We start from the raw sequence: 19872 nt of genomic DNA on the forward strand, positions 1-19872 counted from the left end.
CTCTCACGCGTACACAGAACCAGTGTTGCTATATGTTTTTTGAAGAAAACTTTTTATTTCTAAGTACATACTAAAATTACAAAACCCAATTCGTACATATATGTAATCAAACTGAGATAATTTATGTGAATTTAGTGCTGGAGACACTTTCAATATATTCAAATCAATCTCCCCATTTAGTGAATGAATTTGGGGACTATCATTTTGAAATCATCGGTTCAACTTATTGATATCAATATTCCAAAAAAAATATTTTTTTAAAAATAAAACTTTTTGCGTCTCAAAAACCTTGCTAAAAAGGGAAAACTTGACATATGGTAACACTGCACAGAACACATATTGTACAAAAACAACAACCACGTTGTTTGAGCACGTTGCTTTTGCGCTTATTTCATTTTTGTTGTTGTTTGTTGCTATTGTCAACAAATAATTGAGCAACGCAACCACTCCCAGCAAGGCGAATCTATAGAAGGTGACTACAACATGTACAAAAACAACAGGTACTTTGTTTTTGTTAAAAGATAGTCGAACTGTCAAAGTTGCCTGTTGTTGTTTTTGCTTTTGGGTTTGTTGTATGTTTCGCCACAACAATCACAAGTGAATTGACAGTTCACTTGTCTAAACAATTCGCCTTGACTACCATATTGTTATTCTATTTTTTTAGCCGTTTTTAAACATGAAAGTAAATAACAAACATTTCAGAAAAAGCTTTTTGTTCGATTGTTGTGTTTAATTCTTTTAATACCCTTCATCATAAGCAAGGCTATATACATATGTATATGTAAGTTTTTCATTCCGTTTGCAATTTCTATAAAATTTTATGAAATTTCAACAGATTATGTAAACGATTCTATATTGGATTTGCTGTTACGGTTCCATATGTGTTCTCCTATTTTAAGATTTAATTTTAATCTTATATACAGGGATGGAAAATTATATTTTTGTTCCGTATTAAAATAGTATTAGAAAATTACTTTCTTCATCACCAGAGTACTTAAAATTTTAATATTACTGTAGCTTTATATTGTAAACAGTCATCTGTTATCACAAAATTGTCTATAGAAAGTGCTGTTGAATACGAGATTTTCTATAGAAAATGCTGTTATAATAGACAAGATTTTTTATGAAAATGCTGTTTTTCATACGATTTTCTATAGAAAAAATACTGTTATACACAACATGTCCAAAAAATATAGTTATAGACAAGATTTTCTATAGAAAATTATTTTATTTTCTATAGAAAAATGTTACACTCAAGATTTTCAACAGAAAATATAGTTATACTTAAGATTTTCTACAGCAAATATTGTTATACACAAGATTGTCTATAGAAAATATTGTTCTACGCAAGATTTTCTATAGAAAATATTGTTCTACGCAAGATTTTCTATAGAAAATATTGTTCTACACAAGATTTTCTATAGAAAATATTGTTCTACGCAAGATTTTCTATAGAAAATATTGTTCTATACCAGATTTTCTATAGAAAATATCGTCATACACAAGATTTTCTATAGAAAATATTGTTATACTCAAGATTTTCTACAGAAAATGTTGTCCTACACAAGATTTTCTATAGAAAAAATCGTCATACACAAGATTTTCTATAGAAAATATTGTTATACTCAAGATTTTCTATAGCAAATATTGTTATACTCAAGATTTTCTACAGAAAATATTGTTCTACACAAGATTTTCTATAGAAAATATTGTTCTACACAAGAAAATATTGTTCTACACAAGATTTTCTATAGAAAATATTGTACTACACAAGATTTTCTATAGAAAATATTGTTCTACACAAGATTTTCTATAGAAAATGTTGTTCTACATAAGATTTTCTATAGAAAATGTTGTTCTACACAAGATTTTCTATAGAAAATATTGTTCTACACAAGATTTTCTATAGAAAATGTTGTTCTACACAAGATTTTCTATAGAAAATGTTGTTCTACACAAGATTTTCTATAGAAAATGTTGTTCTACACAAGATTTTCTATAGAAAATGTTGTTCTACACAAGATTTTCTATAGAAAATGTTGTCTACACAAGATTTTCTATAGAAAATGTTGTTCTACACAAGATTTTCTATAGAAAATGTTGTTCTACACAAGATTTTCTGTATAAAATGTTGTTCTACACAAGATTTTCTATAGAAAATGTTGTTCTACACAAGATTTTCTATAGAAAATGTTGTTCTACACAAGATTTTCTATAGAAAATGTTGTTCTACACAAGATTTTCTATAGAAAATGTTGTTCTACACAAGATTTTCTATAGAAAATGTTGTTCTACACAAGATTTTCTATAGAAAATGTTGTTCTACACAAGATTTTCTATAGAAAATGTTGTTCTACACAAGATTTTCTATAGAAAATGTTGTTCTACACAAGATTTTCTATAGAAAATGTTGTTCTACACAAGATTTTCTATAGAAAATGTTGTTCTACACAAGATTTTCTATAGAAAATGTTGTTCTTCACAAGATTTTCTATAGAAAATGTTGTTCTACACAAGATTTTCTATAGAAAATGTTGTTCTACACAAGATTTTCTATAGAAAATGTTGTTCTACACAAGATTTTCTATAGAAAATGTTGTTCTACACAAGATTTTCTATAGAAAATGTTGTTCTACACAAGATTTTCTATAGAAAATGTTGTTCTACACAAGATTTTCTACAGAAAATATTGTTATAGACAAGATTTTCTACAGAAAATATTGTTATAGACAAGATTTTCTACAGAAAATATTGTTATAGACAAGATTTTCTACAGAAAATATTGTTATAGACAAGATTTTCTACAGAAAATATTGTTATAGACAAGATTTTCTACAGAAAATGTTGTTCTACACAAGATTTTGACCTATATCTGTATTATGGATATCTAATGATAGATATTTCAAAGACCTTTGCAATGACGTATATAAGACCATAGTAAGTTGGACCTACAATCGAAAAAATATTTTTTAACCCACATTTTTTTTTCACTAAATTTTAAAAAAAATTAAAAAACAATTTCGAGAAAAAATTCCAAAAAATTGGAAAAATAAAATTGAATTTGTGTTTACCTAAAAATATTTAAAATTTTTATTTTAAAGTATAATTTGGTGAAGGGTATTTAAGATTCGGCACAGCCGAATATAGCTCTCTTACTTGTTTTCTATACCACTGTGCCTCATTCTCATAGAAATATGGACCGATGACGCCATCAGCTCAAAATCTATACCAAACAGTGACTTTTTCGAGAAGCATTTCACGCTCTTGGATCTCATGTGGATTGAAATGGTGCCAAATTCGACAATTTTGTTTTCATCAGAAATGGGTTTGTGATGATAAAACAATTTTATCACTAGTTGTTGAACGCTATATCTGTCCTTGGTGATTGGGCAAAACAAAATAAATGACAGCCAATTCGAAAGATTAAATTTTGTCAAATTTCGGAAGTCTCTATTGGAAGTATTTCCGTACTTTTCCAATAAAATTTAATTCATACATGAGAACCTCTGCATATTTATTTCTTCACTTTTACATCACTGTGTAATTTTTGTTTCCAATTTATTTTAATTCAATGAATTAGTTTCAGTTTTGTTTTATTTAAATATACATATCGCTTATTTGCTGCAACAACGTCATAACTCAAAATCCGGGTGTTTTGAACTGAGTAATACAAAATATGTGCCGTTCTTTAGTATTTCATATAGTTTTATCAGTTTTAAAAAAGACAATTATTATACCCTTCACCTTCGTGAGAAGGGTATATAAAAGTTTGTCATTCCGTTTGTAATTTTCACAATATAATTTTCCGACTCTATAAAGTATATATGTATATTCTGGATTATTATAGATAGCGGAGTCGATTAAGCAATGTCCGTCTGTCTGTTGAAATTAATTTTCTGAAGACCCCAGATATCTTCGGGATCCAAATCTTCAATAAATCTGTTAGACATGCTTTCGAGAATGTGAAATCAGCTAAATCGGTCCACAAATGGCTGAGATATGAGGAAAAATCCAGAACAATCTCGATTTTTTACCTATATCTGGATTACTAAGTCATTAATATAGACAATATGGATATCTAACGATAGATATTTCAAAGACCTTTGCAACGACGTATATAAGAACATATTAAGTTGGACCTACAATGGGTCAAAATCGGAAAAAATATTTTTTAACCCAAATTTTTTTTTCACAAAAAAAAAAATTTTAAAAACCAAAAAAAAATGTTTAAAATTTCCAAATTTAAAAAGAAAAAAATTTTAAAATTACAATTGGAAAAATTTTTTTTCCAAAAAATTAAAAAAACAACTTTGGAAAAAAAACATTTTTGTTTACCTAAAAATATTTAAAATTTATATTTTGAAGTATAATTTGGTGAAGGGTGTATAAGATTCGGCACAGCCGAATATAGCTCTCTTACTTGTTTTTTGAATTAAATTTCTCGTATATTTGACAAGTAAAAATTTGGGTTAAATACAGATTAGAAAGATATTAATATCTATTATTTAAATCAGGTTTTATTTCTGAAATCGCATGATTTGTTGAAAATTTATTTAAGAAATAGTAAAATGTTTTTTTTTTTTAAATATGACGTTGTTGCAGCAAATGAGCGATATGTACACTTATGAAATAAATTGTTTTCATTGTTAAATTGGATGTTTTTCAAGGTGAAACTAAAGTCCCGAATATTTCAAAGGGAACGATTGAACCTATAATTGGTGCAATGCATCGTCGTATGTAGCAGTTACAAAAAATAAAATACTGTGTCACTAAGTTAGGTTATAAATGAACACAGTATTAACCAGCTCACTTGGGTCCATGAATTTTTCACTTTGTGATACCCTAAGGATCATGCTAAGGTCCTCAAGAGGTCCTTCACATGTCAGAAATGGGTTTAGTGCCTAGCCAACCTGACGCATGAATGAACGAATCCATCATCCTGACATCCCCAGTAGATAGATCCGCTAGGACATGCAAAAAAGGACTACCTATTGTCGCAGTCTCAGCTTGAATTACACTACATTAATCCTGTAGCCTGAAACACACCACCTTTTGAAAATGGGGAATATAGAAGCCACCACCCACCCCTACCGCAGACTTGGAGCCATCTGTATAGATGACAAGCGTGTCCATAGAAGAAAGTGACTCGCCCACCAATGATACAGAGAAGCGCCTGTCGATAAAGACTAAGGAAGTGCAGTAGTTAATTTTAACAGGTACCAGACCTCCATAGTCCTACAGTACTTAGCCCAACCACCGAATTTATGGCCAATATCCAGTGCCGGTATCCAGTGCATCATAACGAACAGAGCACGTATTCATTAGTGCAGAGATTCGCAGGATTCCTTCAATCATCCAACAGTAGGTGGATATACTTAGAACCTTCCACCATACTAGTGCTTTATACATTAGTATGGGCTTTACCACCATATCAAAAAGGCATTTCGCATTCCTAGCGCTTATTCCTCAGGTCTTCCCAATGGCCCTTCTGCAGGCATACATAGCGATAGCCGCCTTGGATGCTCTCGCATATTCGGGCTCCTCCCTGTGTTGTGCCTCGGTTCGTTAATCTAAAGATAGTAGCAGTCCCCATAGAAGAAATAATGACGCTATTGGTCAGAAGTCTACCTATGAAGCAGATAATAGACTGATCTATATCTATACCGCCTAAAGCCGAAAGAATTGTCTCTGGCGTCACATTGTTAAAGGCCCTTTCAACAAGGCCACCAATGCATATTATTTGTGCTCGAGTGATTTATCTACAAATCCCACAAGCGAATGTAAACCCGTCTCAACAGATCTGCCCTTCATGTAGGCATGCTGAGACAAAGAAAAAACCAAGGTGCAGATCAATTAACCTTTCCATGATCTTCAAGAGGAAGGACGATAGACTAATGGGCCTTAAGTCCTTAGGTCTATTATAAGAAGCCTTCTCTCCCTTAGGGATGAAGGCTACAGTACATCTGGTCCAGGACTCCGGAATATATGACCAATCTACGCAGGTCAACCAGGGTATGATTAAATCCTCATATCATTGCAGATCAACCGGAATAATGCTCGGAGATTTATATGGGTCAAAGCTACGCAGGGCCCATTTCAGTCTAGGCTCAGGTTCCTTTCCCGCTAGTAGTCCAGCTGTCGCTCGATGTCTGGATATAACTCGGGACAGCGGCCGAAGATGACAAGATCCTTTTTCGCTACAAAAGGCCCTCCAGGATTTGAATCAGTAAAGGTCCCAGAAAATTGTTTTAATTAAACATAACCCCCTGTCTATACTTCACAAATATTTATCACAACAATTAATGACGTTTGTTGTCAAGACAAAGTTGTCTGAGCAAAATCACTAACAATTTTGTCATAACGAAACAATAATACTAATGACAACCATTTTGACGTTTTGATCATGATACAAATTTATCAGGTATAGACAGGGGGTAAGTTTTCATTGTCTTGTCAATACCATAATAATGAATACTTTTCAGTTTGTTTTCTAATTGTTAGCAGATTAGTATTCGAGCTTATGTCACTTCTGAAGCGTCGCTGTGGGGTCTCAAATTAGGATATGCAAAATTTATAAACGTTTGCGAATTTTTGGTTTGTCGAAAAGCAAAACTTTTATATTCTTTTATTATATATTCTGATAGTGCTTGATTATGCCTATAAAAAACATACTGCCGTGTGCAATTTGTCTCTTATAGTTATTGAGTTATAAGCATTTTAAAATTCAAATTTCATCATACCTTGTCTACAATTTTATTAAAATTGTTTCTGGAGTCCGTAGTCAAAACATGAATGGGTGGATAGATTTATTTCAAAATACATATATTTATTCTGCCCCACTGTACATTTAATGAATAAACATAAAATCGAATACTACGAATGAATAGTTCATACAAAATTATGTCATATTAAATATAGTAAAATTTGAATGCACACTTGTGGAATTAGAACAATTGTAACATTAAGTGAATCGATTTTTTTTAAATTATAATATTTAAAACTAGAATTATATTAAGTAAATGTGGACAATAGTACTAGATATTGTCTAATCTAAAAACTAAATATTACATGATCATGCAAAAATTAGTCACTACTGACAGAAGTTTTATGGAAAACTAAAAACGCTTACTGGATAAACGCAATTACTTTTAATTAACCGATAAGTTAATGTAACCCTGACCGTAGAATTTTACATTAGCATGAAATCGAAAGCCAAAAACTAACAATTTGTTGACAATTTATAAAAATTTCCTAAAATCAATATCAAACACCATTGCCAAGTTCTAACGCATAAGAAAATACAAACAACAAATCGATCACTATCGCATGCGTGATTTACATACAATGCGCGTATTTAAAGTTGCCACATTGTTTTTAAATCGAATCAAAAGAATTTCAAATCCAAAAACACCTTGAATCCATTCTAAACAACGTAACGCATACTGTGGGTGTTGGTTGTTTTGCGCGCCAAAGTAAATTATACATGCGCTGTGTGGCATAATAATTATGATGATGATGATAAGTAATAACAACTAACAATTAGAAACCATAAAGACTTGACTTTTGGGGTTCTACAGAAAACAAAACATGCATAGAATAATACAATAGAAAAAAAAAGAAATAATATACAATAGAGCGAAAAGCAAATACGAAAAAAACAAAATAATAATGAAAATATTACTTACAAGATACAAAATTGATATGTACACATGAGTGAACACATGAATATAGATTTGAATTGAGTTGAGTGTGTTTTCCGTAGAGGTCTTTCTTTCCATTAATTGAAATACTTGTTCATTTGTACATAAATTTAAGTGAAAATGTCTAAATTGGTGTTCGGTTCAATGTTAAGGTTGTTGATTGGCAATTTTGCTTTTAAGCTTAATAGAAGATAAAAGTTTTTCTGTATTATTTATTTATTTTATTTTGTATTAAGTATTAAAATATGGGGGATTATTATGTGAAATTGTTGTGTTTATTCTTTTATTATTTTAAGTGGTTTCAGTTGAATTTATTTCTATTCTCGTTCTATTTGGTTCCGTCACTTAGTAATAAGAGATGATTCAAATTTATAGCGCTTCTTTACTTCAAATGAATATCACGTTGAAAAGATCAAAGACGTGAAATATGTTAACGCGAATGTTTAGAAGCAATACTTCTTTTGTAATTGTAATAAATGGGAAAAATTCAAATTAATTAAAGAAATCATAATAAGACATGGAACAACTATATGAAGAAGAATGAATGGCATTAATAAGTAAAGATCACAGGATCATTTCACATGCTCTAGCTCAAAATAGACTCTTTGTACCCATAGTCATAAGTGAGTGCTGATCTTCAACGATGTGCAGTTGGGTCAAATGTGCAAATGATCAAATTTTCTTATCAAAATGGGTGTTCTGTTCGGGCAATGTTCCGCGCGCTTCGCTCATTTTACACGATGAGGCCAATTTCTGGATGAATGAGTACGTCAGCAAACAAAATTGTCAAATTGGGACGATACCAATCCACATGAGATCCAAGAGCGTCCGATGCTTCCCGAAAATGTTACTGTTTGATGTGGATTTTGGGCGTGCGGCATCATCGATCTATATTTCTTTGAGAACGACTTTGGTCAGGCCATCACCGTCAACGGCGAGCGCTATAGGTCGATGATAGGCCCTTATTTATTCGACTATTCGATAAATCGACAATAATTTAGGGGTATGTCAGCAAACAAATTTGGAACGATACCAATCCACATGAGATCCAAGAACGTTATTTATTCGACAAATCAACAATAATTCATGGGAACGTTGCAAACAAATTTGTCAAATTTGGAACGATACCAATCCACATGAGATCCAAGAGCGTCCAATGCATCCCAAAAATGAAGGTAAATGTTTAGTTTAGATAGAGACAAGTGGATTCCTATAAGAAACTTAGTATTGGAGATGTTGGCAAGAAGAGTTATTAAATGGATTGTTTAAGACTATACGGACGGAAAATTATATTGTGGAAATTATAAACGGAATGACAAACTTATATAACCGTTCTCACGAAGGTGAAGTGTATAACAAGAATCTAAATAGATGAACTTATTAATTAATTTGGCACTAGAGTATACTCTTGTGGGTCAGAGATGATCTGACATCCAAGTTCCAGGTATATTGAGAATATTAAAAACCAAGACTTATAAGGCAAAGAACAAGCAGATTACTAAGTCCTTCAATTTTCCCTATGGAAAATTGTAACGTGGATAAGTATCTGATACTGATACAAATCGGTCAACCCATTTTTTTCGGTTGACGATGAATACATTGTACCAGCGACTTCGGTCGAATGTTCAAGACAGAGGCTTCGTCCAACTGTTCAATATAGAGACTTCGGTTATCTGTTCAGTACAGGAGCTTCGGCAACTGTTCAATATAGAGATTCCGAAAAATCCTTCTGCATCCGAACGTATTGACGTTGCTGTTCGGAATATAGTGTTAGTAATCACCCGATCCTGTACCGACGAAAGGCATCACCAGAAATCCGTAGCTATTGCTTGTGACAAACTGCCCAGTTAGTGAGTCATGGCCATACATTGTACATTGAACGTATTATCGCAGCTGTTCGGAATAATATGTTAGTAATCACCCGATCCTGTACTGAAGAAAGGCAACACCAGAAATCCGTACATTTTTGGATATCAGTATTCAGAGTATTCTCACAATTCCCAATGAAATTGTTCTGTATTAGTTCCTTCTCCTTAGGATTATTACACAACAAATAATATGAATACAATTAACATAACCAACACTTTCCGATATGACCTGTGGCAATCACACTTAACACAACGCGCGACAGGTGTGAAATAAATTTGTCAAATTATCCAGAAAACTGCAAACATTTATAGAATAAATTAACTTAGCCAGGTGTAAGAATGAAAGTCAAGCAAATGATTGTACTCGTACTCGAAGTTTATCTACTGATAACAATTTATATAAATATTATCTCTATTTTAACACTTTCACAACCAAAATATGACGATGTAAAGAAACAAAGTCCATATGTAGTATTTAATTGAACAAATTCCGAAAGTTTTGGAATACTATTTAAGAAATTCCTAAAGTTTTAAAACGATTTCATTCAAATCAACCTGTATTCATAAATTTAAATTATAATTACACCCAATTTACCGGTATTTATTCATTGTTATTTATCTGTCTCTGTCCCAAAGTATCACACCACACGCGACAACTAATTGCACTTGTATGAAGAGTGAGTAGCCAGAGAACAACTTGCATGCAATGTTATTTAAATTACAACCACTTGTTGTTGGCCTTTGGATTATACATTCATAGATACAAACAATTATAAAAACAAACAAATAAAAAATGATTCTGTTCTACGAGTTTTGTATCTCTGGCATTCTCTTGATTATTGGTTTAGTTGGCTCAATGTTACGTAGTGGTATACATACGTCATTAAAAGCCAGAGTGTTAAAATAATTAGTTATTGTCAAAATCATTAAATTTGTTTATTTTATAAAAAAAACGATTATATTAGACAGCTTTGTGTTTTAGATAGAATTGTCGAATTTTTTTCAAGGAATTGTTACTTGTTCGAATCAAGTATCTACCCATTATTCAATACTTTTGCCAGCACTATTATTCAAAGTACAAACAATGATTTCAATGCGTAAGACAGTGCTAAATTAACTCATTGATCTATGGATCATGCAGAATAAAAACAAATTAAAATTAGAAATAATCGGAAGCAAAGTACAATTGTTTAACATAAATGCATTTATAAATTATATACCTGTAATTCAAATGGTACTAAAATTGTGTTAAGTGTGGTTTGTCAAGGTCGACAACCACAATTTAGCTGCAAAACATTTGCCAAGATACCTATTGTGTTTTTTTTTTATTTGAAAGAAGCATGCAAATGGCATTGTAAAAGATTTTTACATCAAACTACATATTTCATTTCATTTATTAAGTCAATGGAAATACAAATTCCTTATAGACTACGATTAAGTATAAAAATAAAATTAACAATGTTTTTGAAAATATTGGGTGTATAATTAAAAAATGGGGATTTAGGTATCTTTTGAACGCCGTTGTTTTTAATAACTTATAAGTCATTTTGAAGGGTACATATCTGCAATTTATTCTCACATAGTTACTGAACATTATAGTGTAAACAATAGGGTATTCAATTAATCGGGTTTCTGGTTTAATCGGTTAATCGAACAAATAATTAATCGGGGTTTAGATTTAATCGGTTAATTTTAAATTATTCGATTAACCGAATAATTTCTATTTAAATGTTAAACTGAAACTAAATCCCGAATTTTGTGTACTTATTGAAGTATTTTATTAATAATAAGAACAAAAAACATAAAAAATAAACAAAACATAACAATTCAACGAAAAACTAAATAATTTTCTTTAGTTTTAATAAAACTCGACTTGGAATAAACTCTCTCGCTGATTGTAGATGTTGGAGAAATCGATAGTAAAACATGATAAAGAATATCCAATTTGTCAGTTATTTTTTTAGTTTTTTCTAAGCATATAAAATCCTTCATTATACCATTGGAGTCCTTTTTGGACTTTTTAGATTTTAAATACTTTTAATAATTTCAATAAATTCTAATAAAAACTCGTTTCAGTAGTGGCTCCAGTTTCGTCTATTATCATGTTCTCATCCGACAATTACTAACCGATTGAATACCCTAGTAAACAACAGAATTTTTTGTTTCGAAAATGTCGAATATTGTACCAACAAAGCTTCACTTTAATTTGAAAAAAGTGTTGCTGAAGCACAACGATTGCTCTCCAAAGCTTTTGGTGAATGTGTTCCATCGTTTTCAACGTGCGAGAGATCGTTTGTGCCATTCAGAAGTGGTGATTCTGACACGGAAGCTAAAGATCGCCCAGGTCAGCCTAAGAAGTTTGAAGACACAGAATTGGAGACATTACTACATGAAGATTGTTGTAAAACTCAACAAGAGCTTGCAAAATCATTGAGAGCTACTCAAGCAACAATTTCAAAACGCTTGCAATCAGCAGTATTCATCCAAAAACAAGGAAATTGGGTACCATACGAAATGAAGCCGAGAAGTACCTGGAATGATTTGGCATGTCTGAAATGCAACTTGAACACTATAAAAGAAAATAATTTTTGCACCGAATCATAACATGCAATGAAAATGGATCAATTACGATAACCTGAAGCTTAAGAGATCGTAAGTGAAGCCCTGACAACTAGCCGACACCAAAGCCAAATATCCATGACGCCAAGGTAATCCTCTGTATTTGGTGGGACCAAAAGGGTCCTATCTATTATGAGCTGCTGAAATATGGCCAGACCAACACAGGGAAACTGTACCGAACGCAACCGATTCGTTTGAATTGGAATATCATCATGAAAACATTAGGCCACATGTTGCAATATCTGCTAAAAAGTATTTAGAATGATGTGGTTGCGTAGTTTTGCCTCACGCCGTGCCGTGCTATTTGTTTCTATCGATGTAGAACTCTCTCTTTGGGATACGCTTCACTTTGGAACATAGTATCCGATATTGACTTGATTTTTCTTGGCCTCAAAAGATGAGTAGTTCTTTTAGCTCGGAATCTATATTTTGCCAAAAAGATGGGAAAATGTCATAGCTAACAATGGCAAATACTTTGAATAAATTCATATTGTACAAATGTTTCAAAATAATAAAAACAATACCGCAGTTTTAGAGAGAAGGAGCCGGATTTTGACTTTAAGATTAAATGACAAATAATAAATAGATTAGCACTGGAATAATCCATTATATGTTTGTTTTAATACATAATTTAATTTATGGTTTACACATTTATTAGGTCACATAAACTAGCAATAAAAACAAAATAATCTAGAACTGAAAACTAACATTCAATGATTAATCTTAATTTAATCGCATCAACAAATTTCAAGCTATTTAAAGTCAACGAAGGGACCTTTGATCAGCATAGTTAATACTGGATGATTCATTTAATGTTTTTTTACCTTACACTACCATAGTGGGGAGGGTATTATTTTATTTATTTTTTGATGCACAGATCTCAAATAACTATACGTTAATTATATTTATATTCAGTATTGTTTGAAAATCAGCGTTCTATGTACTTCGAGCATCAATGTCGCGTTCCGGACCTGTTAACTGCTAGCCTAAATCATTTAGGCGTATGTGAAGTCAATAGTCATCGTCAATATTCCAGATACGAGTCAAGACTTGGTAGCCATATATACATTTAGCAGCGTTTTACATCATTGGAAAGTCTGGTATCTCAGATACAGCCAAAAATATTTTGCTGATATCCCATATATATATCTGATATATATATTCCACATGTTGATCCGTAGGAAATCTAATGTCTAAACAAAACAAGTTACAAACGAATACCCTACATATGTATATACAATAGAAATTATAAATGGAATCAAAACTACTCGCAGAGATTAAAATTTATTTTCAGAAATAGTCCAAATTCGGAAATTGTGCTGAATTTTACATTTATAGCAATGTATTTTACATCCATAAGCATTAAAGTTTATTCCGGAAGGATATTTGTAGGACATAGATGAAAACATGGACCAATTAAGTACATTTTCAATAGCGTTAGTCCTTGAGTCAGATTGTATCAAATTATAATTAAGAACAAATTATGTTTATATTTTATATTAGAATTTTTGTGGTCATACAAATAAAAAATTCTTATCTTTAAAACAAATTTTATCGCTTTTTATCTCTTTCTGGTCCATGTTTTGAAAAGAGATATTTCCTATTGATGCTTCCAAGTAACGAACTATATACAACCCCTCCGTCAATACTATTTAATAGACAATTAAACTCAATTCACTCAAAAAACCAGTCTATTCTTATAGTGCTGTGTATGTGCCTCCTGAAAAACTGTGTTTTTAAAAAAATGCATGATAAATCTTTCATTATTTAAAGCGATCACTCTCTGTTGTTAGTGAAGGCACATCAAAACTTCTAAACCATAAAAAAATTATGATTTTAAAAGTTTGGGGTCATTTTAACCCCAAGTGCCATAATGGGTTAATTTCTATTCTTATGCTGTTATTATAAACCCTAGAGTTATATTTTTATGTTATATTTTTCTTTAGCTTCATCAAAATCGGCCCAAAAATAAATAACATTTCTATATCTTTGAATTAGAAATTCCAAATATTGAAAAATTTGACCTTTGACCTTCAAGATTTAAGGTTTTACTTAAAATTCATAACAGTATAGACCTCATTCGCCAAAAAATTACCAAGTAATTGGTTTTTCTCGAAAATTTCCAAATTTAAATCGCAGGTACGGAAAAACTATAAGAGATATTTTCATAATTTTTTCACATTTTTATTCCCTATTATACAATACATCCCCATGTGATGATCAAAAAATTCCAAAATTTGTTTAACAAAATTTTTAAAAATTTGAAAATTGAGTTTTGAAACTGCCGTTAAAATTTTTTTTTTTGGTCTTACCTGGGAATAGGTTAGCGATATCCTATGAAGACAAAAACTCATATACAAGTAAATATGGATATATTTTAAGTAAAAATGAGCTTTTATTTTAATATTTATCAAAATATATTAATTTTGTTCCTACATTTCTTGTTCTATTTGCCTGAGACACGTTAATGGCCTGGCGAATTTTTAATAACTTTAACATTTTTTGACCAATTTCTGTTTTTTATGTCTCATTAGAACGACAATTATGTACACATTTCAATTCTTTTAAACAAAATTGCAAAAGTATTTTTTTAATGGCAAAATTTTTACAAAAACTGAAAAAAATGCATTTTTTCCCCTTGTAAATGCATCTCAAAACTTCAGACGGCTTGCGGCACGTCTTAACCCCAACCGATTTACCTAAAATTTTCAGTATGATTTTTTTACTAATATTCACCAAACTGGGGGGTGAGAATGGCCAAAATCCAACATTCGTTTATTAAGGGCAAACCTCGACCATAAAAAAAAATTTAAAATTCCCTACACTAAGTAAAAGAGCATAAACATTTTTCTTTTAAAATTTCAATAATTTATATTTTTGAGTAATTTTCGGAAGTGGGCCTTATATGGGGGCTATGACCAATTATGGACCGATCACCATGAAATTAGGTCGTGTGATTTATGTCTATATGAAAGTTTACTATGTTGAATTTTGTGAGTATACCAACATTTTTAAGCGATTTATGCACGTTAAAGTGATTTTCGGAAGCGGGTCTATATGGGAGCTATGACTAATTATACACCGATCGTTACAAAATTTGGTGACATGAATTTTGTGTATATAAAACTTATTTGGAGCGGAATTTGTGGAGATACATATATAAATTAAACATTTATGACCGATAAAGTCCAATTTCGGGAGGACATTTGTATGGGGGCTAGGTGAAATAATGGACCGATTTCAGCCAGTTTCGATAGGCTTGGTCCTGGAGCCGAATAAATAATATGTATCAAATTTCATCGAAATATTTTCAAAATTGCGACCTGTACTCTGCGGGACGGACATCGCTTAATCGACTCAGAAAGTGATTCTAAGTCGATCGGTATACTTTAAGGTGGATGTTAGACTAATATTTTTGGTCGTTACAAACATCTGCAGAAACGCATAATACCCTCCCCACTATGGTGGTGTAGGGTATAAAAAGTCAACAAAGTTTTTCATACAAAGTCAACATACATGTTTTGAGTTACAAAACATGTATGTATTTTCATATATATCCAAATCGCATCCTACTAAGCCCCCAAAAAGCTCTTCAAGTAAAAGACGTAAGCTTTCTTTTGAGAAAAAAGGGCCAATTTTTTAGAAAGTTAAAAATGTTTTTGATTTTGGAAAAAAATGTTAAACATTTTTTGTTTTTTTTTTCGAAAGATTGAAGAAATAGCTCTCTAAACTATTTCGGACAAATTTTGCTAAGAACAATAGGTAATAAGTTACTTGGATGAGAAAAAACACCTGTTTGACCAAAATGTCAAATTCTAACTCAGAGAGTGCTTGACCGATCTTGTTAAAAACTTCTGTCTGAATTAATATTCAATAGTGCTAATCTTGGTGCAAATTTCATTCCGATCGAAAGACATCGATTTCAAAATGTATTAAATTTATTTTGTTCGTAACATATCGAAATATTGGTCGGAGACCCTTTTAGTCCAGACCTTGCCTCGTCCGACTACCATTTGTTTCGATCAATGCAGAACGCTCTCTCTGGGATACCCTTCGTTTTGGAATAGAGTATTCGATATTGACTTGATTCGATCTTGGCCTCAAAACATGAGCAGTTCTTTTGGCTCGGAATCTATATGTTGCCAAAAAAAGTTCTTAGCTAACAATGGCTAATACTTTGAATAAGTTTTATTGTACAAATGTTTCAAAATAATACCAAAAAAATTGGAAAAAATCCCGCATTTGTAAGTCATGCACTAATAGATAGACCTGAAATTTTGCAATTTCGTTGCTAGTTGACACAAAATTATTTGATGTTTTGTGAAAACAATAAACACTTAAGAACTAATGAACAATTAAGGTTGGTTTCATAGATTTTTTAAGAAATAGATAGACATTTATGTTTACAACCGGATTCAGAAACAGGGAAGGAAATGTATTTAATTAATACACCCATTTATTGATAATATTTCAAAAATAATTTTCCATATTTTTTTTATCAATATCATAATTAAGATATGTTTGTACCTACTTAATTTGTTAATAAGCTAAAAATACTGCAAAACAATTTGCTTACGTGTTGCCTTACGTTTTATGACCGAATTAGCAAATAGATTAAACACTTTAAATGTTGTTTTTTTTAGAAATCTTTTTTTAAAAAACTGATTTTAAGCACTTATTAGTATAAAATATAAAATTAATATTTCCAATTGTTCTATTAGTTTCTTATTAATGAATTCACTTATTTATATTATGATTTTCACTGTTTTGCTTTAGTGTTGCAGTTGCAAATTTATTTTTTATACAACAAATTCATTGATGAAAGAAAAAAAAGTGGGGAAAAACTCTCTGCTCCCCATAGACGACGTTACGTCGCTTCATTCAACTAGATATGAAAATGCTGTCGTTTATCAGTTGTTTTTTTTTGTTGTTATTGTTGCACTTGGTTTATGGTTTATTCCACCATAATTTTCTTTAATACACTTTATTTTCACAATATTATTTCTTTCATTATTTAATCATATTTATGTATTACTTAAATTTATTTTATTACTTTAACACAATGCAAAAAAAATACCTTTTATTTTCTGTATTGTATTGTTATTTATATTAATCAATTGTAATAAATTTATTTAAAAATTGTATTCATTCAATTTAATTTTTATTTTTTCAGATTTGTGTAATTTTTTTTATTATTTTTTTTTTGATTATTCACTTCCACAGGTTTCTTCCATAAACAAACAGCTGAACCAGCCGTTTCTAACGACTCTCCCGTATAGACTGACTTGATGATTATGATGTTCTTCTAGCCGTTGCTTAACGATACATTTACTTTGTAAGCTTTTTGTTGTTGATAATACTATTTAGTAACAACTAGTTGTTCTAGTACTTGTTGTGTTGTTGTTGTTGTACCCGCATGGAGAGAAAATTTAAATGAGTGAAACGTATATAATATTTTGGGGGCAAGAGATAATACGTTGACAAGCTTGCCAGACTTGGGGATTTGTCCCCAATGTTGGGTACTATTGACTGAATTTTTATTCGGGAATTGACATTGATTGAAAACAAGTAAGAGAGTTATATTCGGCTGTGCCGGATCTTATATACCCGTCACCAAATTATACTTCAAAATAAAAATAAATATTTTTAGGTAAACAAAATAAATTTTTTTAATTTTTTGGAAAAAAAAAAACATTTTTTCGAATTGTTTTTTTTTTAAATTTTAAAATGTTTTTATTTTTTTTTTTAATATTTTGCGAAAAAAAATTTTTGGTGAAAAAAAAAAATTCGGGTTAAAAATATTTTTTCCGATTTAGACCCATTGTAGGTACAACTTACTATGGTCTTATTACGTCGCAAAAAGGTCTTTGAAGTATCTATCATTAGATATCCATGTTGTATATATTGTTACGAAAATGTACTTGAATTCAAATGTAACGATTTTAACGGCTGATTTAAAAGTAGCAAACTGATTTAATAGCAAACTGTAACATATCTGTGGGTATTTGACCCCTTTTACAATGCAGAAATTGAAAGGCAGACAGACGAAGTTTGTTGGCGAGTGGTTGAAGAGGTAGAGTGTGTTTTACAAAGGTTTAGGTTAGTTCAAAAGAGAATGAGAAAAATGTCTGCCTTTCAATTTCTGCATTGTAAAAGGGGACTTATTAACATTGAATAAAAGCTTTCAGTTGACCATTGATCGTAAGTTGGCAACGCTGTTTGCTGCGACCGTATATTCGAATTCGAATATTCAGTTAAAGAACATTGTAGAAAGTACACCACAGATGGCGTATGTATTAGAAACCTCTAGACAGTTAAAGAGAAATCTAGAATGCAGATGGCAGCGTTATAAATAGTGGCAGAGGTTGCAGTCGTTAGTGAGTTTATCAGAGACGCTATTCGAATAAACATCAACTGAGTGCCTTAAAGTGTGCTGTGTTTTTCAAGTGAATTCGTGTACATTATAAATTGTGTCTGTATTTCTGCAAATTTATAAACGTGTATAAAAAAACACTGAGTGACTATTTAATTCTGTTGTTGTACATTTTAAATAAATAAAGAGTTGTTACAATTTTTAAACTACTAAACGGCTTTTATTTGCAATCAAAAGTTTTGAAAAGGTTAAAACGTAACAATATTAATGACTTAGTAATCCAGATATAGGTCAAAAATCGAGGTTGTCCTGGTTTTTTCTCTTATATCTCAGCGATTTGTGGACCGATTTTCTCGAGCCGGAAGAATTCCGGTGATATTGATGTATGAATAGTGTATGTAAGTTATTTGTCGGCTTAGGAAAGTTGATTTCAACAGACAGACATGGCTTAATCGACTCCGCTATCTATAAGGATCCAGAATATATATACTTTATAGGGTCGGAAAATTATATTGTGGAAATTACAAACGGAATGACAAAATATACCCTTCTTACGAAGGTGAAAATCAATATTAACCCTTTCGCTACAAGTTTTAACTGGAGGTGTTAATAGATGTTTTAAGTTTATCATTTGGTTGGTATTGATATCAATATTGACTGATATTAATATTAAGGTCCTACGTGTCCTGGTTTATCCGTTATACCAAATTAAATTTTTAGTCCTGGAAGCTTATCCTGAAGCCCCCAATGATTTTTTTTTAAATATTTTTTATTTTTATATTTCCCTAATATGTTTCTAAGCATTCTAAATAATTTTTATTACAAAATTATAGTTTTTACAAATTTTATATGCAAAAAATCGAAGCCACTTTTTAAAAAAAAAAATGTTGGATTCAAAAATCAATTTTCACACATTTTCAAATTGCTATAAATCGAACACGAATAGCGATAATTCAATAAAATAAATTGTAAACATCTTTAAATATATTCCAAAAATAGACTCAAAGACTATTTTTTAAAAATATTCATAATTGTCGAAGTTATGTGCAAAAATCTAAAATGTATCCATATGGATACAATGTAGCGAAAGGGTTAAATATGATATTTTAATTATATTTTCGCATTATTTATCTTGATTTAATTTATTACAAGTCTCGACATATTTTTCACACTAGAGATGGGCATTGAAATCAACTTTCCGTAGTTCACAAATCAATTCCATGCATGTTTCATACATCAATGTATTCGAAATTGTCCCAGTTTGGTTGCTTTTTAAAATCGATAAAATCGGCCCACACATGGCTGCGATATA

The 19872-nt window shown here is 30.9% G+C and overlaps 1 protein-coding gene across 2 annotated transcripts in view; it reads right to left on the minus strand.

The window, feature by feature from the left end:
• The window catches only part of Fatp3 (Fatty acid transport protein 3), a 33120-nt gene extending 15701 nt beyond the window's left edge, over positions 1 to 17419 (minus strand). Inside the window, exon 1 of one of the 2 annotated variants that reach the window (XM_065512245.1) lies at positions 17265 to 17419. The gene's annotated coding sequence lies outside the window, so the exon portion shown is untranslated. Of the gene's footprint in view, positions 1 to 16763; positions 16879 to 17264 lie in introns of those variants that run through there. The other variant, XM_065512244.1, reaches the window with a different exon arrangement.
• Between the last annotated feature and the right edge of the window lie 2453 nt (positions 17420 to 19872).

The sequence above is a fragment of the Calliphora vicina genome, chromosome 5, assembly GCF_958450345.1.
Source record: "Calliphora vicina chromosome 5, idCalVici1.1, whole genome shotgun sequence".
Classification (NCBI taxonomy): domain Eukaryota; kingdom Metazoa; phylum Arthropoda; class Insecta; order Diptera; family Calliphoridae; genus Calliphora; species Calliphora vicina.